Below are 23,932 nucleotides of genomic sequence, written 5' to 3'. Positions count from 1 at the left end.
TCTTTCTTCAAGAACTGATTTTAAAATAGGTCATCAGAAATAGCACTCTCATTTAAGCCTTCTTGGTTTAAAGGAATAATGTATAAAATGGCCTGGCTTGTTTTAAAAAAATTGGGGGGCTTTGGCTTCTCCATTAGAGTTAAACATAGGCACCCACTGTGAACAGCCATGCCCTTCCGGAGTTCATATCCAACAGAAACAGCTAGTTATACTAGATTGTTTTATTTATATAGATTTCAAAAACCTGCAAAAGTAATCTCATGTCACATCAGAGACTGGGATGCTGGTTTACCTCCAGTGGGAGGTAAGTACTGAAGTGAGAGTGATGGGAATTAGGAAGTATTCCTTAGGCCCTGACACGCCCTGTGAATGCAGAGTGTACCGGTAGGTTTGTGTCTAGTAGGCTGACAGGGTGGTCCATTTAGAAGTCATGTGCTTTCCTGTATGACCATTGGATAAGCTTGCACTTGGTAAGGGGGATACTGATATTGAGATTCTGAACTGAGGCAGGGTTTGCAAACCCATGAGCAGGGAGCTATCTTAAAAGAAGCAATTAAGAACAGATAGCGTTCACAAGGTAGGAAGTGGGGGTTAAGCTCCTCCTTAACACCTTTCCCTTGAACAAGCTGCAGGGAAATCTCTAGGGAGAGGGAGGTGGAGAAGAGGCAAGATCTTCCCCACACATACACACAGAGGAATGTTTAAGTAATGGCTGAAATAATTAACCGCCAGTGACAATTGAGAAAGACTTTTGGTATAGTGGGTGTTGTTAAATGCCACTGCCAATCCAGAGTCCGCCTTAGAGACCACGCGGGATCACCTGGCAAATTTCTTTAGTTCGAGTCAAGATTAAGGTATAGAAAGATTATATTATTATAGCTCATTGGTATTTGAGCCAGTATTGGTATTTGAGTCATCTTGGCTCAGAGGCTATCTCTCCTGTTCACCGCGGCAGATGTTCTTCCTGCTTACCAAGAAGCACTCTCCACGGTGAGGGCATTAGTATCGACCTCACCTGATGTCCACCAGGGACCACAGCTTGCAGAGTCATGCACATTTTATAGAGGTGGAAACTGGAGACGCTGAGGAAAGTTAACCGACTTTGACAAGGTTAAAAATCAATTAAGTAGAGGTGCTTGCATTCCAATTAATGCCTACTCTGGAGTCTAAGACTTTAACCAAGGGGCAATACCTCTCCTTGGACTCCGTAGTGTGTTGCTGTTTCAAAGCTAACGAGCTGGTGAACACATAAATGTTATTTCTTGAGAGACCTGGGAGGTGAGAGACTCTCAGGACGCAAAGGAAGGGACCTTAGATGAAATTCCTGACAGTAGGGAGAGGGAATTTAGGGAGCTCACATCCAGCAGGAAGACAGGGTATCAAATGAGGGAGGTGGTTGCCATGCCATAGTCAAAACTCTCACCCATAATTGTTCCTGTATGAGAAAATGACAGGGATGGAAACGGAGAAGAGCCTGAGGAAAAGAAGGTCCAGTGACAGGCCCAAAGTGGGATCCAGCTCAAGGGGAGGTCCCAGGCCTGACACTATTACTGAGGCTGTGGAGAGCTCACAAAACAGGACCTAACATAACCACACTCTAGAAGACCCAACAAGCAGCTGAAAGAGTCAGATGCAGATTTGCACCTAACCAATGGACAGGAGCAGCTGACTCCTGTGGTTGAATTAGGGAAGGCTGAAAGAAGCTGAGGAGAAGGACAGTCCTTTAGGAGGACCAGCAGTCTCAATTAATCTGGACACCCAAGATCTCTCAGACACTGGACTTCCAAACAGAGAGCATACACTGGCCGATATGAAGCCCCAAACACACATACAGTAGAGAACTTCCGGGCCTGTGTTCATTCAGAGACGATGCACCTAACCCTCAAGAGACTGGAGGCCCCAGGGAGTTCAGAGGTCAGGTGGAGTGGAGGGTGGGGGCATCCACATGGAGATGTGGTGGGGAGGAGGTATGGGATGTGGAACAGTCGGAGGATAGATGGTGGGGTGCAGGGGGTGGATAAAATACGGAGTGTAATGTAATTAATTAATTAATTAAAAATAAATAAATAAACAAAAACCAAAAAAAAAAAAAACCATGAAAAAATGAGTCATGCGTTTCTTGGTTCTAATCTGGTTGGTCTCACTTGTTTATATCAGAGGAAGAGTCATAAGTTGGGCCAAGGTTATCCTCGGCAGGAGGCAGGCTCCTCCTCTACGTAGCAGTCAGTCAGTGATTGGCTAGACATAGACGTTCAGGAGGGATGCAGCATCCAGAGAAATGTCCTTGCCGCTGGTTCCTCCTTTAGTGATGAACTTCTATTTCCTTGGCAACATACAATAACAGGGTTAAGGATTCATGGCCAACACATCAATTTCACAATTTTCTTCCTAAGTGTCCATGAATATTTAAGAGCAGGCCTTGCAAATGGAGTCTAAATAACCCACTTGTGCCCTGAAGTACTGAAAAAAAAAAAAAAAAACCAAACAATATTTTTTCTCTTCAATAGAAGCATAAGAAAAACACACGTAGATAAGGAATGTTCTATTTGGCAAAATGTAGCTCATTTTAGGACTTGACTTTCTCATAATCTGACTATCATAATCTCTATCTAACTGACCTCAGGGACTGAGGCACTTCGGATGCTTCTGCTCATTTGTCAGGGATCGCAGAGCCTGGTCCCTTTCAGTGTATTAAATAAATGGGTATCAAAGTCAACTGGACAGTGAGACAATGATATTTACTTCCCAAATAATTCTTATAATTATGAACTTCTGACACCTAAACAGGAAGAGTGGGGTAGAAAGATGTTTTTTAAAAAGCGCCCAATTTAAGCTAATATCCCTCTAGTTTATTTTCAATTAGGGGGCGGACAATGGTCAACACTTCTGGAGCCATTCTTCATGAATTACCAACCTTATCTTTTGAAACAAGGTCCCTGACTGGAGTTCGTTGTCAAAGATTAGGTGAGGCTAGCCAAACAGTTCTATCTCCACCTTTCTAGTCCCTAGTGCTGGGGTTTCAAGGGCAGACCACCTAGCTTTTTATGTTAACGCTAGGGATAAAACCCAGGTCCTCATTCTTGAGTGGCAAGTGCTTATCAAAACCAACCTTCCTACAAAAGCCCGATGGACGGTGAGCTTACACTCCTGAGAAATCAAGCCCAGAATGTGGTGTGTGCTACACTAGAAGTGAGTTATCTTGTGCTATGGCTTCACCACGCCCTGGCGTGGATGTTATTACACTTCTCCTTGTAGAAATGATTCCACTGTGAGTCAGAGATGAAGTCACACTGTCGGAAGGGATTGAGATGGCATTCAAGGGGATGCCCATTCTTCTCCTGCATCCAGCTCATAACGACAACACACTAGAGCAAGGCTCCACCCCCTTACGACAGTCTGCATGCACATCACACCTAAGCTACTCGATGCTGTGGTTCTCTGTGCTACATTCCTTCTATAGCTTCTGCAGCAGTGGTCAGAAAAATATGGGTTACTACTTTCAGGGGTGTGTGTGTGTGTATGAGAGAGAGAGAGACAGAGAGAGAGAGACAGACAGACAGACAGACAGAGGGAGAAGAAGAGGGAGGAGGAGAAGGAAGAGGAAGAGGAAGAAAGGAGGAAGAAAGGGGAGGGAGGGAGGGGAGATTTCCTATTTAGGGGAGGTGAGAGGAAATGTCCTCTTTAGCTCTCAACCTTGCTTTTAAAACCCACATAAAACAAAATTGGATTGCATATGGCAGCACCCCCATGCTCTCTGTAAGTAACCACTGTTCTTCCATTCAGGTTACAGGTACCTTTCTCAGGTGCAGTAGTGCTAGCTTGCACATGTCACCCTGAACTGAAGGGCATGTTAGCAGAGTAGAAGAGACTACCTGGAACACAATAGGGACTGTCCCTACATTCCACATGCTTTCTTTCCTATCACACCCAAAGCCTGGCTTTCACTGCATTGTTATTGTTGTTGCTATCATTAATCATACACTAGAAATTGAAACCAGAGTTTTCCATGGAACAAGGCAAATGTCCTGAGACTGACCTACCTCTCCAGTCCAAAAACTGACTTTCATGCTAATTTTATAACTCTACTAATGTCCACTGGTCATTTAATACCCTAAGTAAGCACAGGTGCCCATCTCTAATACTGAGCTGGACAGGGCATAAAAAAGTGAAAGCAGAAGAAAGTAGAGATGTAGTTAAAGAAAGAAGGTTGACATAACAGAAATACTTCTAACAAATGGGGCTGCGGATAACCCAGGATAAAGTAGTTTCATATTTATAAAATTAACAAAATTAAGCAAGACTAAATCAGTCCAAAATTTCCTTATGGTCAGCCTGAAAACCCATCCATTAGACATTCATTGGGGTTAGTATCCACCATCCAACACACCACTGAGACTCAGTAACTCAGGTTACTACATAATCACACACCATGTGTGAGTTTTTAAAAACATTCTTAAAAGACTTCTTTCTTCATTCATTCATTCACTCATTCATTATTTTATGTGTGTGTGTGTGTGTGCTCCTGTGTGAGTTGTGTGCACCACTGTATTCCGGTACCTGAGAAGGCCAGGAGAGAACAAGAGGGAAATGTTAGATCTCCTAGACCTGGGCAGTTGTGAGCCTTCTGGTGTGAGGTCTGAAAACCCTAGTCCACTGCATGGGAAGGCAGCATGGGTTCTTCCACTCCAAGCCATCTCTCCAGCTCCATCGTGGGCTGAAAAGAAAACCCCGTTTGGTTTAGTGAATGACACTAACGCCAGTTTACACTGAACCATAAAGTAGAAAACGCCACCAAGGCCTGACAAATGATTTGTGGTTTTGCAATCGACCGCACACAATCTAATTTGATCACAGAGCAATTCAGCAATTCTATTTTCTCTCTGAGAAAGCTAGAACTGACCCCCCCCCCCAGGTCTAATCTTTTAGATACTTAAAGGTGAGGGGCATAATAAGCCATCAACAAGCAAGCCGCTATAAAGCTGTGGCTACAGCTTATTAGGTTTAATTTTACGCATGAGCAAGCTTGGACACCTAGTATTTGACCCCCAAATGGCCCCAGCTGATCCCAATTACTATCTGTGTGAGCACACACATACACACACACCTGTATTTTCTACAAGCCAACACGTTAATAAGGCTTTGTTTTCACACTGAAACCCCACATAGATAACTAAATTTAGTCATAGGGATATGTTCTGCTAATGCTGGTTATATTAACATATGCTCAGCAGAACAAACTGTAGTCATAAGAATATGTTTTTCTACTACGGGTTATATTGAAATGCTTAGGAGAGATCTTTGTTGCTGTTCATAGGATACTCATGAACTGCACAGCTATAGTTTACCCATTGTTACTGATTCTAAGCGATTCTTTTACATGACATCTTTTGCTGAGTATGGTTGCCTTCCCATTCTGTCAATGAACACCGTCATGTGCATCTTTAGGTCCATCACAACAGAGGTCTAAATATGTGTATCACAGCCTTAACTTGTGGTCAAAATCTAAGTTTTAAGGCAACAGTATTAAACAGTAAGGCGTTGAGGTTGATGATAGGTGACTATATCATGAGACTCTACTCCTCATGAATCGGATAAGTATCTTTCTAAAAAGACACTGAAAGGGAGCTGCCTTGACCTTTCTCCCAGCGAGCTGTCCAAATGAGCACAAAGATGGTGCCTATAAGAAATTGACCCTTGTCTGATTTCAAACTGGCTGGGACCTTGATCTTGGACTTTTAGCCTCCACAAGTGAGAAATAAATCCCTTCCCTTTACAAGATGCACAGCCAATGGGATTCTGTTATTACAGATCATATGGGCTCAAAAGACTAAACATATGGTGAACTGTATGAATTAGACTAGGCCGGGACATAAAAGGGACAGACAGACACAAATAGTTGCTATGGTTTTATTACCTACCCTGGTCACTTTCTCCCAGACTCAGGGAAGAATGACGCAGACCTTGTTAGTTAGCTCATTGGGACATTCTACTCTCCTAGCCACAGACACCATCAGGAAACTCAGTGGATGAGCGAAGCAGAATCCAAACAAGTGCCAGAGGGAGACAGAACAGAATGGACGTGGAAGCTAATCTCAGGACTATGCTGTGGCTTCCTTCATAAATATTTTTTCTGCTAAAGCCAGTTTGGGTTCTTAATTTCTGTAACTTTTCACGTACAGAGTCTAGACAGGTAGTGGCCAGTCTGTCGAAACCTTATGGATGTTGAGTTACCATGGCTGAGCAATAATATTTATTATAGATTCTGCAGGTATTCTTACGGTGACTCATTGATTCTCACCTCCTCATATTCCCACCATGGTACTACCCCATTCTCCTGAGTACAGGCTAAACCCAGTGGCTCTTCTAAAGAAGAAAAGGCAGGAAGAATGGAGAGCCACTTTCATGATTACTATTTGAAAACAATCTTGCTTTTTGTCTCTTCTAATCCTTTCTAGCTCTCTTCAGATTGGAGGGAAGCCATCTGCTTAAAAGAGAAGGCACAGGAGAAAAAAAAGAAAGAAAGAAAGAAAGAAAGAAAGAAAGAAAGAAAGAAAGAAAACCTGTTGTCTGCAGCCAGTTGCCAGCAAGAACCCAAGGCCTATTTGCCCACATCTAAGTGTACTTGTACAGAGACCTCTACCTGGCCCAGTCTCTGGATAGCAGCAACAGATACAATCTACATGTTGTTCATTAGCTGCAGAAAGAGCAGGAACCCAAGGAACAAATTAAACTGCACCCAAATCCTTGGTGCACAGAAACTAGGAGAAAAGTCATATCTGTTATTTGAAGCTGCTAAGTATGGGTTGATTTTTTTAAAGATATTTTTGTTTAAGGATTTCTTTTCATATATTTTGATCATATCCTTTTCCCTTCCCCAACTCTTCCCAGATCCTCTACACACCCCTACCCACTCAAGCTCATGTTTTCTCTCTCTCAAATAAGAAAGATGAAAACCAAAACTAGCAAAACAAACAAGATGGCAAAACAGACAAACAAACAAACCAAGAGTAAAAGCCCACATCAAAAAGTGTGGGGTGTAGTTTGTTTTGCCAGGCATGGGATCTGCCCTAGGTGGGGTTGGGGGTGGGGTGGGGTAGGCGGGGCAGTTGTTGATAGATCCAGTAACACTCCATTAAAGAATAAGAATACTGATTCTCCATTTCCCCACAGATATCCATTGCAAATAGCTTCTTGGATAGGGTTAACAGTGTGTGTCCACTTCCCCTTCCCCAGTGCTGAAATTTTCATCTGCCTTGAAACTGCTCAGATCTTGGGCATGCTGCCACAGTCTCTGAGTTCATCTGTGCATCAGCCCTGCTGTGTCTGGAAGACGCCATTTCCGTGGCCTCATCCACCACCTGTGGCTCTTCCACTCTTTCCTCCTCCCCTTCCACGATCCATGAGCCTTGAGGAGGATTTTGATAAAGGCATCCCAAAAGAGGCAAGGAACCTCAAGTAGATGAACAATAAAATACTCATCCTTTGACTCTTGGGAAGCTTTCCTAGGGTGACACCTCATTTATTTTTAAGACTTTCAAATTCAACTGAAATTCCCCATATCATTCTACTTGGACCCCAAACATATGTTGTTGAAGTTGTATAAGTAGGATTCTATAAGAGAAAAATTGGGGGTTGAAATTCCATTCCGCCAGACCAACCTTCTATCTATCTATCTATCTATCTATCTATCTATCTATCTATCTATTTATTTATCAAACATACATACACTGAGTCCTCACAGTGTTTCAAGCACAAGTGAATCTAGATAACAATCATTTGTTGCACGGGGCTTGAAACCCACTTGGTGGAAGCCGGTGCACCAGAATGAGCACATCTTTCTCATCGTCTGTGAGGCTCATGATGTTCTATTTAACTTTCCAATACCTTGGCATTCCCAGCTACAAAAATACCAATGAGAATGACTTATTGATTAATTTTTAAGACTACTAGTAGTGCTACCAAAGGAAAATATATATTAAAGCATGGTCACATTTTAAAATCGAAACTATGGTCACTGTAGTGCTAATTACCAAACCTATACTATTCAGGCTTTATAGAAACTGGTACAAAGGAGGCCATAATTCATTTGTGCTTTACTAGCTTATAGGGGAAGACTTTGAATATCTATTTAAACAAGCCCTGAAATTTGAAATCAGTAAGCTAAGGTAACTGTTTCCACTGTGCTTTTTAAAACCTGCAACACAGAATGGGTTCTCTGAATATAAATAAGCCTCTTACACATCTGTCTGAACTTATTCTTTGTGAGACAGTCTTGGCTGTTATTTATAGAGAAGGTGAGTTAAGATCACATGGGAATGACAATTCTAAGCATCTTGGTCAATTAATAATGTTTGAAAACAGCACAAGCCATGCTCCGGGAAAAGTGGCTTTTCTTTGACTATTATGTTTAAATAGTGTTGAAAGCCCCTATGTAGAATCAATTAAATGTTCTCATTGGATCTACTGCCCCCTCTATTGCTTCCTGCAATATTCTTGGTGAATCACTGAATTAACATTTCATGATCACTGAAAACACTTTATTTTTCATATTTTCAATATGTCACTGTACTTCAACTCAATATTCTAGTCCAAATAGCAGATCTCTTAATAAAAATGCACAAGTAAGAATAATTAACTTCCATTTAGGGAAAAGATCTCAACAATAAGCTGCTATGGATGAAACAATCCATTATTATTGAATTCTGGGCACCAGGCTAATATTTCCAGCTATGCAGGTCCTTGAGCCTCAAGTTGCCCACTTGGCTTTGAACAGACAAGGTCAAAATCATGAATCGAACACTAACAGCATACTTTACACCTCAGAAAAAAATTTTGCCTCAAGGCATTGCAAACTGCTAAGTATCTTTCCAGTAGGCCTAAATATTAATAGACACATCAAAGTTGAGGATAGATGTATCCCTTGGAATCAAGTTCTGTTCTAGGTGTCTACATTTTGATGTGGTATAAAATATAATTAAAACATTTATTAGGCTCTAACTCTGGGCTAGCAGGGTACCAAGGGAATACAAAGTATAAAGTAGATAAAGTAGACACACTATAATAGAAAAAAATAGAAGATGTAGGGGCTGAGGAATGAATCATCCACTCCTAGTTTGTCCAAAGTCAGGCAATGCCTTCCACTCCAAGAGGTGGGGCCAATGGGTGGAAAAAACATGTTTAGAGTGTAGATAAAGTTGTTAGTTTAGTTTGGAACAAATTGAAATCTGAGATGTTGGAGCATGCAGAAGACAGTTGAAAACACAGAATTTGAGCTCAATCGTGACACACAAACTGAAAAGAAGAAAATGAGATTGAACAAAGAGAGTTTATTGAGCAAGAATCCAAATAGAACCTGAATTTCAGAACAGCAAAGAAAGCTAATGTGGAAGAGACCTCAAGAATAAAGGTGACCAGAGAAAAAAAGAATCATGAAGTGGGTGAGACACAGATGCAAGACTAAGGACCAAAGTGAAGCATCATCTTCAATCGCTATAGCAACATGGAAGAAGTCAAGGACGTCACAAATTCCATGAAACATAGAATCAGGGAACACTAGTGATCTTTGTCAGAAGACTTTTGATGGAATGGTATAGGTATGGGTTATAGAGGGTCACAAGCCAACATTCAGTTATTTAAATATTAACTAGGAACTTCCTTTGAGTGTTGGAGATTAAAGAGTCTAAGCCATGCATTTGAAATATCAGGAAAATGAGATGAGTGAAAGTAGGAAATGGGAATAAAGAGAACCCAGAAGTATATCTTCAGTTGAGAATGTGTGGTGCAGCAACAGGAGAGGAAGAGAGCTGCCGTTTGGAAGGGGAACGACTGAGCGTGGAGCTGCCGTTTGGAAGGGGAATGGCTGAGCGTGGAGATGAAGACAAATGACTGATGACTAGGTTGAGATCCCAGCTAAGGCTGGAACTCCAAAGTTTGTAATGTAGCCAACTGCCGTAGGATTTTCCTTCCAACAATGTCAGGCGCACAAATGAAGGTGTGAGACCACAGATGGTCTACTGGAGCGAAGAGTGAATGCTGCCAAGTCTGGGAGGCTGAAGTTTCAAGAGAGGCAAACAGCTGAGGGACCTGGTGCTATCAGGGAGGCAGATATCTAAAGAAAGAAGTCATGAGCATTCTGACAAGCAGATAGGACAGGTACGGTTGGAGGGATCGAGTCAAGTGAACATCTGTGACTAATGGTCAGGAAAATGAGGGAAAATAAAGGATGTGAATGAAAGAACCAAACGGAATGGAGTCACTGGTCAGAGTCTTCACAAAAGAACTGATTCTCCAAAGAGAGGAGGGAGACATGTTAAATATTCCGAGTCATACTAAAGAATGTTATATCTGAAAGTAAGAAATCACTACCATATTAATAAAGGATGGCGTGTTTTGATAGCTTGTGAAACACTCAACCTTAAGAAGGGAAAGCAGGAGCAAAAGAGCTAGAGTTTTCCCAATGCAGACAACTGTATAGCTAAGTGCCTGGGATGGTTACAGCACACCAAGAAGGCATCTGGGCAAATTCAAGAACAGCCTTCATAGTACAAAGGATGTGCAATAACACAAACACTTCCTTGATCAGCATTGTTAAGGTTCAGAACAATATTCTCACAAAATACTTATGCCTCTCGTGAATAATTTCACTCCACTTGAGAAATATGTCCCAGCAGTAAACTTGGTATGTGGGTGTTTATCCTGCTTGTGGGTGGCAAGAGTATGACTCATGTGTAACTTAGTAATGGGGATATGAATGGAAGGAAACGGCTTCTATGTAGTTTTCCCAGTCTCACGATAGCTAGGATTTGTGACCCCTAAGTCAGTCTCAGCAATACTTCTTTTATGTCACGGTGTCATTATTGTTCACACAGATGCATAGGTCTTATAATATTTTACTTTTAATAATTGAGTGTTGGGTCTCACGTTCGCAAAGCACATTCCTGCTTTTGATGCTCGTGCGACCACATGTTTTTAGATTTCTTGGTTCTTGGTTCTGTGCTGCTGGAGAATTGTACAAAAATCTCAGTCAAGGCTTCCACCCCAGGACTAACAAATCCATCATATTGATGATAAGTCCCAGTCTCCACCAAATGTGTTGTGAGTGAGAGACATCAGTTCTCAATTTCTAACTCGAGATTTAATAACAAAAGGAGTCATAGAAACATTGTATGCAAATAGTCCTACACAAAGCACAACCTAACTTGAGATAAATGAAAGAACAAGACCGAGCAGAAAAGATGACATTGTCATAAAATGACTGGGACTAAGAGCAGTTGCTTGTGCTGACTTTTATGTTTTCAGACACATGGAATTCTTTCTAGACTGACCTGAAGCCCTGTAACTGGCGGTTTGAGGTTACAAGCATGAAGGAACCTTTGAACAGTGCCTCGAGGGAGAAAGGCAAAGGGCTAGGAGTTGTGGAATAGTAGGCGACATACTTATCACAACAGCATAAATGGAGGGCTCACTCTTTTCGAACCAGAGCACCACTTGCTAAACCTTATAGTCATTCTGCTATGTAAACTGTTACTGTGTGAAGTAAATAACACAAGTTTCTGTGTAGGGCGGGAGTGTGAATGCGTCTAACTCTACAGCTTTGTGGCAAGAATTAACTAAGAGCAGGGTGCTGTCCTTGGTGCTGAAGTTTGAAAATGACAGTGTTGCAAGGTGTGTATGTGTGTGTGTGTGTGTGTGTGTGTGTGTGTATGTGTACACACATTCACAAAACAATGTAGTAGGTATATTGTAATTAGACAACCACATATGTTAAGTCTCAAATGCATCCCTTAGAAGAGAGGACCATGTATAGGGAGCTCCACCTGCAGGCAAGCCCTGATGCCATGAGGTGGGTATGGAGGAGGTTACAGATGCTGCAGGACCACACCCTTCCCTGCTTCCTTCAGGACAGTTCCTAGCTCACTATGTAATCCTGAGTTGTGTCTTCTCTTGAAATCTGTAAACATAACCACTGAGCAATCTCTACGCCATTGGGGTTAACTGTAAAATCAGAGGGCTGGGCCAGAAGGTCCCATACATCTGGCTTCTAATATTTTTTTCACTATCTGCATAATGGTCCTAAGAACCTTCAAAGCTTTGAGAATTTGTATATTTTGTCCTGTAAGTCATAAAAGCTCCACATAGGTAGATAAACCATTCATAAACAGTAGTTCTCTGGTGCTATGAACTCGCCCCAAAAAAAATCTATACAGAAGAAAGTTACCACCAGCTTCCTAGTACCTAAACATCTCACCCCAGCGCTGGGCACTGTCCCCATAAAATGACCTCAATTACAGGCAGGGTAAAATATAGATTTATGTATTTTCAAAGTCTCATGATCACAGTCATTTTAAAAAGACGCTTGCTGAGTTCATTTATTTGCATGCAGATGAGTTTACAGTTTACAAAAAATACAGCTTAGCCAAAAGTAGAATCATTTGTAGCAACCTTGACTGAAGCTCTGACCACCTGCATTCATTTTTTGAGGGTCACCAACACTGCCCTTTGGCTTCATATTCTACACTGGCAGTGTGTGACATGAGCCACCCTCGTTGCTGCACTGCCTTCATCTGGTATGGCTCTGGTTTTATCTCAAAGGTAGGGCTTCACAAATCAAGTGCTATTTCCTGTGCTTGAAAATTTATGAGCCACATACCATGGCCAACAGAAACACACCATGAAAGCACAAGGCCAGCTCAGCAGCAACCAGAGACACCTGTGTTCCCCAAACATGGCCATGATGCTGAAGTTGGCCATAGATTTGAAGTTCCTTGCTTAAATGCATCTCATGAAAAACAGTTTAGACAATCATCAAAAAAAATATTTTTTTAATCGTATGTTGGATACATTTTTAAATAGTAAAGATAAGTCATATTTCACAAACATTGATAAAATAATTAATATTCTAGTAAATGACAGGTTTCTCTACTTATACCTATTTATTGCTAGAGATGTAATCAACAGTGGTCAGGCATGAGGCTCAATTCCCCGTTAGGCACAGAGGACTGTGGTAGAGTTGGGTATAAACACATAGCCTTTGCAACCTGGCTTTGTGTCTGGAAACAAGCATGCCCATTGCACATATAAACCATAATGTGTTCTATTATGCCACGAATTTCAAAGACTAGGAAGGAGTTTGATATAAGCAACTGATATAAAAAAACAAACAATAAAGCAATCATAAGCATCAGTATTCTCTGATTTTTGTGGCAAGGGCAGTTTTTGCCTGAGCACTGGGCTTATTTGTGTAGAGAATTCAAGTCTTAGTTTTATGACATTGTCTAGGCAGAGTCAACCATGATTCCATCCCTGAAAGGCACATCTCTAGTTTGTGACCCTAACATTGTAGTGTTGGGCAAACAGAAGGTTTCCATACGTGACTGACAGTTACAGAGCTACTTTTTCAGCAAGAAAAAGGTTTTGTCCAGTAACTAGAGTCCCCTTTGGCCACTTCGTTGTTCCTGTTAGTGAACTCATGTAGAAGTGTATATGATCAAGACTGACTTTAAATTTATTTTTCCCTATTCTTACTCTATTATTCCTAGAAAGAAATGCATTCTAAATTTCAAAACACTGAGCTTCAAGTAAACATTAAGAAAATAATTCATTCAGCAAGCAAGTGAAGTATGTCTGGAAATGAATACACACACTTCTAACTTCCCCAGCCTCCTCTCAACTCTTGACCAAGGCATCTGGTCTCTTCAGCATCAGCTCCACAACCTTTTCTCAGAGGGGAACAACTTTACCTAAGACATACTTTCTCACTTCTATACAGTATCTTTAGTGTGCTTGCAATTTTAACTGTGACATGCCATATAAGGGTAAGAACCCAAGTTTCTATATATAGGTTGTGGTATGCTGATACTCAAAGATTTCTGATTTTGGAGCATTTTGACTTAGGAAGCTAGGGATTTTCAACCTATATCTGTTAGAGGAATAGAAGTGACTGGTTTCCATAAATCAATGCTCCTGTCCCTTGGCAATGCCAATTGAAACCACACCTCAAATGTCCATAGCTAATACTCCCCACCCCTCCTCCAGTGTATATATGTGCCATACCCCCTGTGCAGCTCTTCTGTTCTTGGGAAGATAGGAAATAAAGAATCATGCATGAAGGCACATAAACCTAATTTCAACACTGAGGGAGCATAGCCATCAAGACTATGAGCTCAAGACAACCCTGGCTATTGTCGAAAGTTCAAGGCAAGCTTGCTTGAGTTACAATACATCGAGACATATTGCCAGATAGCAACAGCAAAATTCAAGAGCTAAGAATGCAGTTCACTGATAAAGCACTTCTCTAGCATCTGCAAACCGTAGTCCCAGCATGGAAGAGAAAGAGGAGGAGAAAAATGTGTATTTCTTATTTGTGCTATATAAAATATGACTTTGTGAATGTATTTGTCCTTATCTTCATAATACTACATCAGTTCAAAGACTTTCTACTACATACACCAGCATAGGTTTAGTGTTTAAAATGAACCTAATTTTTAGTTTTATTCCTCTGTAAACCCAATAACTGATATTCAGTTTTAGTCAACAGGCTCCAATAACTGGACTGTACGGATGGATGCTTCAGAGGAGTCTTTGACATTACATAATACCTGAGATAGCAGAACAGAATTTTGTCACTTCTATTGCAGATCCAAAATCACTGTGATGGAGTCTCCACCCACATCCCAGCTTCAGAGTAGATTATCTGGTGAGGGCTGGGTAGGGTATTTGTGTGAATTTTTTTTTAAAGCAGGATTCAACTCTTAAAGGAAACTAAGGACAAGGAATGAAGGGGACACAGGAGATCAGCTAAATGGAAATGTCATCTGCCTAAATGTGCCCCCTTGGTAGCCTCTCTGTGCAGCTTGCCTGGTCTGTGGGCAGCCCTGTGAGTCACAGGCTACTGACTAGACTCATCAGCCATTCCACACCCCCAGGTCTTCAGTGTCATACAGCAGGAGCTATGTGTCTCATTGGACAAGTGAGACAACTGAGAAGTATAAAGACCCTGATGGTTCATCTAACGTCACAGTTACTCAGAGCCATTACAGTTTCTATCTTTATATAAAAGGCAGAACTTTCATGAAAACCATTTGTTTTTTTTTCCCCCATTTCTGGTACTTATTGCTATTAAATGAAAACAAATAATCACAATTTCAAAGTAAAAAAAAATGTCTACTGGATTAGAATTAGCCAATACAAGCCTTGCTTCTAGGTCTAATCCTTACTCCAGGAACTCTGGGCAGTTAGGGTGGACATGGAGAACTTCCATTTCCCCTCTACTACGTGTGTTTGCTGCTTCGCTCTCCCTGACCCCACAGGGGGCTTCTCTGTGCATCATGACATCCATTATATTTACAAATTCCCAAGTGGTGGACCACTGTGCTGGACCTGGTCTGCTTTGTGTGCCTTTTCCCGAACCAATCCCCGTAGGATGAAGAGTACACGCTGTAGTCACAACCAGTAATGGCAGGTCTAGAGCCGAAACAGAAGCATAAGACCACTGCTCTTTTCCAAAGGAGCAAAAATACTTTCACGGAGGACAAACGGGTGCCTGTGGGGAGCGGGTGTGGCGGCAGTCCCAAAGGCGCCAGGGACTGCAGCTAAGTCATATGACTTGCACCTGACTTCCTCATATAAGACACAAACATCTTGAGTGCTGCGCAGGTGTACCAGGATACAGGTGAATCCAATTTGGTGGAGATTTGCCCCTGCTGCCCTGATTAGCTGAAGCCTCACGACTGGCGAGGGGGCGTGGCCTGCGGTGCGTGGATGAGAGAGAGTATAAAAGGAGTGAGAGGCCCAGGGTTCGGGGGAGATATAAACAGGGGAGATATAAACAGGGGAGATATAAACAAGGGAGATATATGGAGAAAGAAGAAACAGGACTGAATAAATGTGTGCAGAAGGATCCTGTAGCAGCGTCGTTCTTCCTGGCCAGTTGAGTGCGCGCAACAAGTGGTGCTGAAACCCGGGAAAAGAAACATCTTCAGGCAAGAGCGAAGACCCGCTGCTACAGGGAGGATTCAGAACTGCATCACTGGGAAGGAGCGGTTAATAAAGTGTTCCCGTAAAACAGACTGTTGAGAAGGATCTGGCGTGGATTCAGAACTCTTCAGCTGGGGAAAGGTACTGATGAACAGGAAGAAGAAAGATGAAGACTGAATAAACTGCTGTTAGAAGGACTGGTGGTCGCGTCGTTCTTGCTGGTCGAGAGTGGGCGCGACAATTGGTGGCCCGTACGGGGAACCGACTCCCCCACCGAGTTCAGAACTTTCAGCAGTCAGTGGTTGCCGGCAGGGTAAGTTCATGGTGAGTGAAACTTGCGACCCCAGGAGTTTGGGAAGGACCTCGGATAAAATAGAGGTGAGCATAAAGTTGCCAGGAAGTAGGCACAAAGTAACCCAGGAGTTTGGGAAGGACCTCGGATAAAATAGAGGTGAGCATAAAGTTGCCAGGAAGCAGGCACAAGGTAACGAAAGGTTCCCGGCTTTGGGACAAGTTAAGGTTCCCGGTTTGGGGACAAGTTAAGGAACTATGATAACCTCAGTGTAGTGATCAATAGATCCTCGCTGTGTAGTTATGCTTTTTTCTCCCATTGACCCTTTGTGGGTTGGTCTGATAGTTTTGGTCTTGTTTGTTCTGATATATGGACTCTGTTACTGTTTGAAACTGTGTGTAGAGGCAGTCAAGACAGGTCAGAAAATCCTTACAGAGCAACAAGAAAGTATGTCGGAAGAGGAGAAGGGCTTAAAAAGAAAAAGGAAAAAGAAAGAAGACACAGTAAAATCAGGTGAACAGAAAGGACGAAACAAAAGAGCTGAGGCGGAGGAGGAAGGCGAATTAGCTTCTGCGTCCTCTCCCTATGCCTCCTCAGCAGCCACCTGTAGGTGGACCTTCTGTCTGGAGATTTGGAGAGGATCGACAGGATCAGGTGTTGACGTGGGCGAGAGGGTCTGTTTGTGTGTTTCCACAGGACCAGACGGAACCTCTTTGGGTGCTGGAGAGATTGGTGAGACGCTGCAAGAATGAGGATCCTGATCCAGTTGCCCCTGTGGATGTGGTGGATGATCCCACACGCACAAAGGATGGAGCCGAGATGAGAGATCCTTTCGGTATTCCAGAAGCCGATACCAGCTCGACATGACATTCAAATTTTTCCATGCTTTTTGATCCCTGAATTTCCCTTAAAGAGATAGCCCCTCTGGCTATCTATCCCTTGCTTCAGGGAAGATGAGCGGGGATGAGAGCCCTGGGATGTATGCTTGTTATAGTGTGTGTGTGTTTTGTGTTTGGCACATGTGTTAGGTGCAGAGTGTGCGGCCCGCACTTTCGCCATGGTAGCGTAGGCTTTTGCTGCAGTGGAGGCGGGGCAATCTCCTCAGATTCGGTTTGCCGCTCTAAAAGAAATTATGCTGCGTTATGCCGTGGGGTGCGAGGCTAAGCACTGCACAGAGGATAGCTTGCTGTTGGCATCCTGTGGAAGGCACGTCTGATTGCATGAAGGTTCAGTGTCCTAGTTCCCTTCCCCCAGGAAAAACGACACGGGAGCTGGCCAAGACCTCTCTGGGTGATGAGCCTAAGGGATGGTTTTGTGTAGGGCCCCTATGCTTGCACACTGGGGATCAGACCTCTACCTTCACCCATGAGGCTTGCTTGCAGCAATTAAGATCTGGCCATAGATTAATCAACATCCTGGCCTTTTGATGCACCTGCCGCAAGCAAAACACAATCTCCCCAGGTGTGGCTTGGCATAATAGAGAGGTAGTCAGTGATAAGACTTCCTGGGCATGTCACCAACCTAAGACAGGGATCAAACCAATGCTGTTTGTCACCCAAGGACGGGTAAGGGGCATGGCTGCGGGGGTCTATCTACAGACATTCTCTCTGCCAAAAAAGAAAAAAGGGGGAATTGTGGGGAGCGGGTGTGGCGGCAGTCCCAAAGGCGCCAGGGACTGCAGCTAAGTCATATGACTTGCACCTGACTTCCTCATATAAGACACAAACATCTTGAGTGCTGCGCAGGTGTACCAGGATACAGGTGAATCCAATTTGGTGGAGATTTGCCCCTGCTGCCCTGATTAGCTGAAGCCTCACGACTGGCGAGGGGGCGTGGCCTGCGGTGCGTGGATGAGAGAGAGTATAAAAGGAGTGAGAGGCCCAGGGTTCGGGGGAGATATAAACAGGGGAGATATAAACAAGGGAGATATAAACAGGGGAGATATAAACAGGGGAGATATAAACAAGGGAGATATATGGAGAAAGAAGAAACAGGACTGAATAAATGTGTGCAGAAGGATCCTGTAGCAGCGTCGTTCTTCCTGGCCTGTTGAGTGCGCGCAAGAGGTGCCCAGTGTTCCATGCAGACAGAGAGCACTAAAGTATGTTTTACATTCAACAACTGAAAAGCCTTGTTTGTCTTTTAGTAATAAACACAAAAGGGAGAAAGGAGAGGAATGAAAAGTTAAATAAATAAATAAATAAAACCACATGGGATGTAGGATAGTACAAAAATCTTCTGAATTTGTAGAGTTATGGCAAACATAGCATTGAAGGAGTCACTCACCTCCATATGCTACGTGCTCCACGCGAAAGGAGAATATAAGCAAAGGGAAGACACAGGCTCGGTGCGCTACACTCACTGCGGGCTACCGTTATTTGTGTCAGGATAAAGACTTTGAACTTGTAAAGTGTTACTGACTACGCCAGCGACCCATCCTCTAACCTGCATCTGTTTAGAAGCAGCACAGGCTCCCACGGTGCTCAGTCTCCTCCCTGGATCGAGTATGCTCACAGGGAAAACTTTTAACCTTAGCAAAAGAAGTGCAAACTAGTCCTGACTCTGTCATTCTCAGAGCAACTGTGCTAGCATGGGGGTCCCACAGGTATGTTCAATGACCAAACAATGGTGTTTGCAAACTTTGGGACAGGGAGGACGTGATGCAGAAAGGAGGTTTTGAGTCACCGATAATCAACCATCAATATAACCTATAAATAAAACATATTGATTTGACTTATAATTTTAAGTTAGCAATGAAGATGACTCAGAATTGAAAGGATAAAGAATTTGTCATAGAAAGTATCTAGCTCATGCGAGTATAACCTGGAAGAGCTTCCAGAGAGCCAAAGTGTACACACAGGGTAATAGATAGAAGGAGACCTCATAAAGGAATATACCGCCTAATCCTAATTTTGTGATGACCACACAATCAGTTGGGCCCACGCAAATCACTTAACTTGTGGGGCATGTTAGTAATTTATCATCTAAGAAATACACAGGTCAGACAACACAGATTCTAAAGTAACTTCGAGTTTACTGGTCCTTTAAATTATTTCATGTAGAAAAATATTACAGCTCGGGATAATAAAGCTGGTGATATAAAATACCTAACAAATGGAAGATGCCAGCCAATCAATTTTCAGCCAAACAAATGCACTGTGGACGGAAAGCAATTCTTTCCAAAGAAAAACAAATGAAGGGGGGGGGTGTCATAAAGCAAGCAAAATGCCTCTTCCTAAGCAAGCCTGGCTCTCTATCAACGTTTCTCCAAATCCTCAGGGACTTCTTGAGTCAAACCAAGTATGACTAAGGCTCGGGTCATCCAGGATCTCACGTCCAAGGCCTGTCAGTTTTATGAACACCGTTCTGAATATAGAAACAAATGTCTGCATGTGAGCGCTGGGGAAGCGAGGGCGGCTAAGCTTCCCCTGCCTCTCTCCCCTTCTCCCCACTTCTCCTCTTCATCCCTCCCCCAAGGGCCAAGGAACCAAACACACTACCTGCTCAGCTCCTACCTAACTTACAGAAGAGGCTGGCTTCTTTCCAAAGGATATGTCAACATTTACCCACAATGTCTGTCTGGCACACTGATCGAGAGAGAGAGAGAGAGAGAGAGAGAGAGAGAGAGAGAGAGAGAGAGAGAGACCTAAGCAGCTGACAGTTCTCTGGGCAAGAGAGGGAACTTTTGCGTGGATTTACAAAATAAACAAATAAATGGATAATGAAAAGGCATTCACACATAATCACTGCCTGACAATGTCCTCACAGTAAACTTGTTTTGTGCCCTGAGAGGTATACTATACAATGCTTTTCAATTAAACAAATACATTAAGTATTTAAAAATGAAATTTGAATCAACTTGAAGCCTGAGTTGCCTGAGCGGGACTGTCTAATGCATATATTGCTTAACAAAATAACATAGCTATAGTGTTTTAATATGCACGCATACCACATGAGAATTGCAGATCAGCGTAAGCAAATGAGACCAGTGAAACAACTGAAGAAAATGTGTCAATACAAATGATCTCTCTTCAAAAGCTCTGCCCAGTAGCCAGGTCCTCTGCTTTCTACAGTTTCACATGAAGTGACCTCAGGAGGAAAAGCTAACGGTCACTACGCACTGCCAGGCAGCGTCTTCACACACAGCATTGTTCCAGCACAGGTAAGTTACGATGAAAAACCCAGGAGTCCGGTTACCACCACGGAGGAGCCCCGTGCCTAAGTCAATGTACCTGCAAAAGGTGCCAGGGCTGGAACTGTGGGAAGAGACAAACAGGTCCCTCCCTTTTAATAACTTCTCAGATAGCCAGCGGCAAGCCCAGATTTTTAGCACAGCTAAGAACAGCCCAAAGGGAATAAACATGGCATTCCCTATGTGCCTTAGACCCTGACTATTATCCAGTATGAAAGAAAGATAGATGTAACAACAGCATTGGACATTATATTTGTATGGCAGATGAGATAACCATGACCAACCCGAGGCTTTTAAAAAAAATCACAAAAATGAATATTTAGAGGGGTAAGAAGCACTAAGCATAGGAAAGCCGGACTATAGGCTCTTGCTCTAGAGTGCTGGCAAACTGCGATTTACGACACCTGTATAATAGAGTCACGTCATGCTTAAGGAGAAACGCCCAAATCTCCTAGGCAAGAATTTCCAGAGGAAACTGTGCTCGTTGGGAGGTACACTTAAATGGAAGGTCTCTGAGACTCATCAAAACACTCAGGACTCTGGACTACCAAAAATCTCCCACATTCCTTAATGGTCAATGATAAATCATGATCTTCCTAGAAAGTACCACCTCTTGATAATCAAATGAAATTCATTGGTTATTTAGACAGAGGCTTATGTGGTCTAAATACCAGTTAAAACCCCTTGTCTAGTTCTTTACTTAAAGTCACTATAGTTTGGTATCAGGTACTCTAGAAGCTGGGGCAAGGAGTCTCTCTAGAGCCCAGGAAACAGGCCTGGTCAACATAGCATGATGCTATGGGCTGCCTGTTCGGTTTTTTGTTTGTGTGTTTGTTTTGTTTTGTTGTTGTTGTTTTTGTTGTTGTTGTTTTTTTTGTTTGTTTTTTTGAGACAGGGGTTCTCTGTATGGCCCTGGCAGTCCTGGAACTCACTTTGTAGACCAGGCTGGCCTCAAACTCAGAAACCCGCCTGCCTCTGCTTCCCAAGTGCTGGGATTAAAGGCGTGAGCCACCATGCCCGGCACCTGTTCAGTTTTTTAAAATCTGAATTATTACAGAAAGTAAGGTATAAATTTATATTTTTATACTTAGAATCATCCTTAAGAATAAAGACACCTGTGTCACATTTTATGAACTAAAACCCAGGGGTATTTGATTTGCCTAAGGCTTCTGTCTTGTTTGCTTAAACTCCAACTCTAAAATGATGAAAAAATTGATAAATGGCAAAGGCAGCTTTTAATAAAATATCTCATTCTGCCACTTGTACCCAGTTTCCTAGGTAGGTTCAAGTTAATACAGAGATTGTCCTTAAAGAAACAAAACCAGTCTATCATTATCAGTTAAAACCAACTTTTGCTCCAACCAGGTTTACAGAGATATCATCCATTTCTAGAACCATCTTCATTTCATGGTATCTGGCCCTATTAACATCTTAATTCGGTGTGGAGCATTTCTTATGATAACTGAGGGGCATCTAAGATAAAAGAGAAGATGAAAAAACTCTGAATTATAATAACCCAGGAAAGAAGATACATCGTTTAGAATAAGATCTATCAGAAAGCCCTTGCTTGAGACTGTACTAGAAAGGGAAGAATTTGGGGGGTATTTTCTGGGAAGTCCTTACTAGCTCATTCACTCATTATCATATGATGAATTTCTTATGAAATTGGTGAGCTTTTTTTTTTTAAATCAATGGCATCACTAAATAAGATGTGGGTGTCATCAATAAATTGTACCATACTCTCAGACGTCATGTAAATGGAGTTTCTCCCCCTGTGAGGAAGTACTTGGGATATAACCCACCAGATTATACCAAAGACTAATGTACTTGGGATATAACCCACCAGATTATACCAAAGACTAATGTACTTGGGATATAACCCACCAGATTATACCAAAGACTAATGTACTTGGGATATAACCCACCAGATTATACCAAAGACTAATTGAAACAGACAATCCTACAGACTTAATTGAATCTGGCTGCATTTCCCATTTGAGAAGGTTGGCTTTCAGAGTCAGCTTGCTCTGTCTGCTTTTCCAAAGCAGTAAAATACAGGTGGAATGGAATCCCCTCTGCCTAATTCAAGGAGGCCCTGACACTGGAACCAAAGATGCTCTGTGACATCACTGTTTTGTGACATGCCTTCTGCCAAAGCTCTGGCTACTTCATGTTTGATGAGATGCCGGCTCACTGTGACATATTCAGCCTACGATGATGCATCTTAAAGTTGGGGACCCAACAGCCAGCTAGGTCCACAAGTGTTCAACGACATCCCATAAATAAAGAGTGCCTCTGGTGAGGTCTGTGGATGCTCTGTTCACCTGTAAAGGCAACGCCTCTGGCTGGTTAGCATCTTGTCCTCAGAGCAACCCTGATGAATCAGACAAGGAATGGGTTTTCTCTGAGTTTCTGAACTTGATAGTTGGCGATTACTTCCTTCATTATATCATCTTTTTTACGCTGTTCTTGGAAAACGCTTTTCCTGGCTGAAGTGCTTTCCAGCAAATTTATTTTAGACACGAAAAGCCTCAGCAACACGAGGAGACTGCAAGCATTTTGGAAGACTTTGAGTCAGGTTGTGCGCACACACACTGCAATCACACAGTGCAAATCACAGAGGGTGTGGATGAGCCTTGGTGTGTATTGATTACAAGAAATGTGTTCAAGGAATAGCAGCCCAAGCAATGTTTTTAAGCTCTTGTCCCACTTTCTACATTTCAGACTTCTTCCTCATGCAAGCTGGGCGTGTGTGTGTGTGTGTGTGTGTGTGTGTGTGTGTGTGTGTGTGATGTGCCACAAATCTTAGTTAAATTTGAGGATATATCAGGGAAGCTAAATTTAGGAGATATAGACTGTCACTACACTATAATATAATAGATTATTCGTGAAAAAAAGCATTATAACATGAAAATACCTCCAAAACTCAGAGGACGCTCTGAAAGAGCATTATGGCACTACTGTTCAGGCAAATATCAAAGGACTACAATTTGCATCATTGTGTTACTGCTACCATGTGAGTGAGTTTTCACCCCTCAGCCTCCATCAATCACAGCAGGGGGTTTGTCACGGAGAAATAATTCCCCTGGCTTTCAGTGCCACAGAAATTGGGAGCTAAATTATTTATTAGACAGTGCTCAGAAGGTATAAATACGACACAGCCATGGTTAGACTTCAAAAAGCCAGAAGGGGAAAAAATGGGATACGGGTACAAGTTCATGATGATCCTTGCTCAAAAAGATAGGGAATGATTTTTAATTTTTAAAATGTAGATCACACATAGCTGTCGCCTGCCTCCCCTTCATCTGGGCACATAAACACAGTGATCTTGGCAGGGAAATGCGTTCTCTCTTCACCCTGAGGCATTTCTGAGCATTTTAAATCTAAGGGGACCCGTCTAAGCCTCGCCAGGAACCTAGAGCCCTGACAGGTACAAGAAAAAATTTAGTCCTCCGCTATTTTAAAGTCAATTT

General features: G+C 42.5%; 1 protein-coding gene across 9 annotated transcripts in view; it reads right to left on the bottom strand.

Moving 5' to 3' along the window:
• Positions 1-23,932, bottom strand: part of Grip1 (glutamate receptor interacting protein 1) — a 634,030-nt gene that overhangs the window by 370,096 nt on the left and 240,002 nt on the right. The gene's annotated exons all lie outside the window — the stretch shown is intronic.

The sequence above is a fragment of the Mus musculus genome, chromosome 10 (genome assembly GCF_000001635.26).
Source record: "Mus musculus strain C57BL/6J chromosome 10, GRCm38.p6 C57BL/6J".
Taxonomy (NCBI): Eukaryota; Metazoa; Chordata; class Mammalia; order Rodentia; family Muridae; genus Mus; species Mus musculus.
This window is presented reverse-complemented; position numbering and strand designations above follow the sequence as displayed.